Consider the following 6,093-nt stretch of genomic DNA (forward strand, 5'->3'; position numbering starts at 1 on the left):
AAAGAAGATGGGTGAAAATATACGACATGAAAACCTGCGAATGGAAAAAAAGGAGTATGGAAGTACCATCAAATGACGAGGAAAGCAGCATTGCGACAGAAATTGCGGAAAAAGATGGTGAGCTACGTCGAGTGGACATCTGCTTCAAGTATTTGATGAAGAATACAAACAAACGTAGGACGAGATGGGACTTGACGTTTTACAGATTAAACGAGGAGAAGATGGAGTGGGAGCTATTGTCCGAAAGTGGCATCAAGGATACTTCATGGTTCATAGGAAATCCCTGCTCCTATATAGGTAAAGGGAAACCGGGCATCTACTTTATTAGTAGCGAGGGTTATTTACTTGTTTCCGATATTTATAAGCCGATTCAAAAGGACACTCATATTCGCCACTTGTTCACTCGCCGGAACAACCCTATCCCTCGTTATCCGCTCGACGACAACCTCTTCTGGTTCGACATGGACTGATTTTCTTTATTGCACTTACATATATATACTCTTCTGGATGTATTGTTTATTTCAGTTTTTACCAACTTATATCATCAATAACTATAAGCAAGCATTTTCTATGGATCCAAAATTCAATAACTATAAGCAAGCAAGCAGTTTTTACTAACGTAATTAAGTGTTATTTAGGGATGAGTAAATTTAATACTCTATCTCCCAAATTGATAGGCACTATTTTGAATTTTTTTGTCTCAAATTATAGACGGTAATTTATTGCTTTAATGCTTAAATGGCATATATACATTCATTAATTATAACATATTACATTTAAAAGATAGTAAAATCCACTAAGAAATAAAATCAACACTGTATTAAATAAGGGTGTGGTATGTTTTTATAAAATTACTCATTTCTCATAAATTTACTAAATTTCTTAAATTGCCTATCAATTTGGGACGGAGAGAGTATATATCTAGCTACATCTCAACCCACCACAAGCAGTATTAGAGTTAGCTCTTGTATTTAACTATACAAAACAACAAAATCCTAAGGATTAACATTTTTTTGCTGTCACCAGAATAATTTTCCTCTTCCAATTTGTGTAGTGTGATTAATATTTGAAAAATTATTGCACACAACTGTTGCGTCATGTCATCCGTGATATAAACTGATGATACGTTAGCCATGTGCAATAATGATAAAAAAAATTAAATAATAAATATTCATTGGCTTGTTGTAAATAAGGCACAATCATGGGATAAACACTCAATTTAGTAACTCGCAGTGTATTAAATTGTTAAGTTCTTCTATGTTTGTCCTTTATTTGAAATAAAGATTTGATTGTTCTTCAACATCAGAGGTTTGTTATCTAAATCGAATTTATTATGATTTAATTTCCCTCACAAGAATTTTGGAGTATTATAGGCAATAATTTCTCCAAAGCTTCTTTTATAATTTTTTCAAGTCGAGTAATGCTATATAACCCTCCTTTTTAACCCACCTTTTTTAACCCACCTTACGTGTCATTAAAAGAGTGGATGAATTAAAAGTTGGAATTTAAGATATACACTTTTGGAGGTGAATTTAACGAATTAAATACTGCCACATAAGGAGGGATAATGAAATTGGTACAATATAGCGGGTTAAATAGCATTTTCCTTCTCAAGTCCGTTATGACATGGATATTACCTCATTAAATACTGAACTAATGGTCCGGATTAATAACTCCTATATAAAGTTTTGGCAATTTCATGTCAAGAAAAATAGATATTGCTGTCGACGTGCTTGCAACTCCTGCTCATAAAACAATGACACAGTAAGGCGAAGAGATGAATGAATATTGGTTGATTATTATTTTGATGAATAATATTGGTTGATTTTAGTCACTTAATCCATTTGATTAATCTTGTTGATGCTTGAACAACTGAAAACGCAGATTGCTGGTAGAATCTCCCACCATACGAGGTGCTAGGGCGAAGTCCTGAAAATCGGATAAGCAACCCAAAAAAAAGTTTTAAGTACATAGTTAATAGCTTGGTTAATCTTGTAAATGTATAAATTCCATGGATCCGAAAAGTATGGGGACCGGAAGAGTATAATTTATATGGTTTATTATTGGGTATTAGCTTAATTGTAAAAAAAAATCTAAATTTTTGCGTGTGTTTGTAATTTAAATCAAATTTTATAATTTTTGTAATACTATCTCAATTTTATTTTTTGTTGGTATTCTATTCAATTTTTTTAATCATTTAATTGTCTTTATTTTCAGTTGAATTTATATTACCTCTATAATGAGTAAAATTCATTTTTTTTGAATTTTAAAATTTAACTTTTAATCTAAAAATAATCGATAATAATATTAAAATGTATTTCTGAATTCTCTAACTCTTGGTAGTTGAAGGACAAAAAACAAGCAAGTTTGAAGAAAAAAATAGCCAAATAAATAAATAAAATAAATAATTATTGTATTAAGGTGAAAGATTAAAAAAAATTAAATTGATAGAAAAAATGAATAAAATTGCAACAAAATTGTCAAATTGAAATAATATCAGTAGAATTAAAAATTCTGCTTTAAAATGCAGCCACGTGCAAAAATTTAAATTGTTTTTTTTTTTTATAATTAGGCTGCAATAATTTGTGATAAGATGATTTTTCGAATGAATATTCACATTTTGGATATTTTTTTTATCAAATGTTGGGCTACTAAGTATTGAAGCTTTAAAATTTTTTAATTCATATAAATCAAATTTGAACACTTTACCGGGAGCTAATTTTTTTTTAATTAAAGGAATGATTAATACTTTTAATGAAATTTTACTTCAGTCGGTCCAAATCTGTTTCACTAGGAGTTTATGAACAATTATGATATGAGTTTTGGGGTTGATAATATACTAATTTTATTGGATTTAATCATTCACATTTTAAGAAAATCAATTTATTTTTATGCAGTAATAAATGTATTATAATAATAAAAAATATCCCTTTTTACTAAAGATTCACGTAGTTGCATAAAAAAGAGATGGATTTTTGACATAAAATGCCTGAGATATGTATGATGTGCCATAACAAAAACATTACGAAAATTTTGAAACTTCGTGAAAAATGGGTACAATTCTAAAAGACAAAACCGTAATAATATAGGGGTTGATAATAATCTAACGATTCTTTTAAAACAAGGATCAATTCACCCCCTCAATTTGGGACGAAATATCAAATGAGTTATTTTTGCCGTTTTTGGTACAAACAAACTCATAACTTGTGTTTTTAACTCAAATCAGCCCTTGAGAGAGTGAGTTTCTTAATTTTATTTAATTAATTTAATTAATCATATTCTAATCAATCAAAACTCTATTATACTCTAAGTAAATTAATAAAACACAATTAATCTAAATTAATTATATTTTACTTAAATTCATCAAAAAATCAAGTCTAATCTTAATTGAGTGACCCGCTCGGTGGTTAGAAAAATCCTAGTTGATGACTGTATTCTTATAGTTCTCATCATCTTTATTAAAATAGTTCATTCAATGTATTGAAGAATTGTTTCTTTGTAATTTTCATTATTTTTAATGGACATTTTAGTCTTTGTGAAAAAAAATCATATTCTAATTAATCAAAATTCTATTATACTCTAATTAAATTAATAAAACACAATTAATCTAAATTAATTATATTTTACTTAAATTCATCAAAAAATATTATATTTTACTTAGTTAAAACTCTTAATTATACCCTAATTTTTACATTATTAAAACATAATTAACTCTAATCATTTTCTAATTCACCCCTCCTTTTTTTACCGAAATTTTATTTTCATCGGATTTTTCTTTTCATAGATTTGTTTTTTCCATTGAAGCCGGAGTAGACCCAGATGGGTCTGCTCCACGGTGGAAAGCAGACCTCCTCCAATTTTTTTTTTTTAAAATTAGGTTTTTTATTTTTAAATTTAGGTATTAATTTGTAATTTTTTAAAATAATAAGGATCATTTAAGATTTTTAATCATGAGAGTGTGTTTCAAACGCAAGTTGAGAGTGGTCAAGAATGAAAGAGAGGCTGATTTGATACGAAAACGCAAGTTTTGGGTCTGTTTGTATCAAAAGCGGCAAAAACGACATATTTGATATTTTGTGCTAAGTTTAGAGGGTGAATTGATCCTTTGTTCGATTCTTTTATCTATTTTCTTTAGTTGATATTTTCTTTTACAAATTTATAATATATTAAGAAAAAATAAATAAATGAGAGATTTTCAAAACTATCCTAATTTTGGAAACTAGTTACAAAAAATTTGTTCATAATTTGCTAATTTCGCTCAGTACTCATTTTTAAAAAATAATTTCAAAAATATCATTTTTCTTAATTAGAGCCCCATTCTCACAAATACAGCCAAAACCGACTTATTTTCTCTCAAATCTCTATCTCCTTTTCAAATCTACGAGCACAACAAGCCACAGATTTACGAGCACAAAAAATCAACACTAGTTGCATCAGAGAACGTTCATCGTCGTCATTTTTTTCTGATGGTATTTTGTTCAAGAAAAATTCAATGTCATCTCTTTTCCGGTGGTGTTAAAAGAAAAAATTCGTCGTCGTCAACTTTTACTTCATCGTTTTTGTGACTGTTTAGATTTTTCATTAAGATTGTAATCTAATTTTTGTATACACAACTTATTTTAGATCTCTTGTCACTTTGTGTATTTTACACTAAAAACTCATAAAAACACCATAAAAATACACTATAAAAATACCATAAAAACACTATATAAAACACCACAAAAAATATAAAAAAAGAATCGATAAAACAACTACATTAAAGGTAGAAAGTAAAAAAATATTTTTATAATTAAAAAAATAAAAAATATATTTTTTATAAATAAAAAAATATGAATTGTAAACATGTCAAAAAACGGTATTAATGATGCTTGCAATTAATAGTATAATCATTACAGTAAAAACAAAATACGATAAAGCTCAAAGTCGATACAATTGCGACAATTGAAATTTGAAATTCAATTTGAACTCTGCTGATTTTTTAAAAAAAATTTGAGATTTAACTCGATATAATAATTTAATGTCAATCTCGTATGAACTTAACTCGATTATCTGTATAACTATTCTATGGCTAAGTTTCATATAACAATAAATATTATTGTTAATTTATACAATTATAAATAATATAAATATAAATTATTAAAACTTGACTATGCTCACCAGATCATCAAGTTATATATTTTAGTTCTCAAACTTGATTGGACAAACTCACTCGAAGAGTCCGAACCCAAACTCGACTATTTTAAAACCGAGTTGATTTCACATATTTATCGAGGCAACCCAAATAGTTCGAGTAGTTCGTGAGTTGGCACGACTCGATTAAACTCCGAACAAGCCATTATGATTCAAGCTGCTAAATAAAAAATATTGTATTTTTTTATGTATATTTGAACTTTTTCACATATAAAGGGTATATTTCTTTATACACAGTAATGATATATTTGAATATTTTCATATATGAAATATATATATAATTCATATATAAAGACCTATTTGAACCACATGCCAAATATGAACGGCATATTTGAACCATTTCAAGTTCAAGGAGCTACGTAGAATATCATAATTCACATAAAAAAAATTCTAATTTTTAAATATTAGAAGAAAGATAATTATTTAGTTTGTTTTTAAAATATTAAGCGCATTTCAGTATGTTGTTAAAAATGGAAGGTCAGCCGAACCCTCGAGTCAAACACGAAAGACATAATTGACTCTTTCATCATCAATTTTTAATTTACTATATACAAATAAACCATTTCAAAAAATATTTTATTTAGAATAATTTTAATTTAACTATTTAGAAATATTTTGTATATTTTGTATATTCATTATTATCTTGTAAAGATTTCAATATTTTTTTATTGAAATATCTCAATACACTCTAAAATAAAAATCATTATTTTTTTACTAACAACGCATGTAATGTACACACTATGCTAAAAATTTATTATTATAAAAATAAAATACGTAAGACCGGCCTATACAAAAAAACATATTCAATTATATAAAAAACATTTTTGTACATTTTGTTTCAATTTTAAATAAATTATAATAAATTTTAACATATTTTTCACATTCAGCTTTTAATTACATTTA

The sequence above is a fragment of the Mercurialis annua genome, linkage group LG5, assembly GCF_937616625.2.
Source record: "Mercurialis annua linkage group LG5, ddMerAnnu1.2, whole genome shotgun sequence".
Classification (NCBI taxonomy): Eukaryota; Viridiplantae; Streptophyta; class Magnoliopsida; order Malpighiales; family Euphorbiaceae; genus Mercurialis; species Mercurialis annua.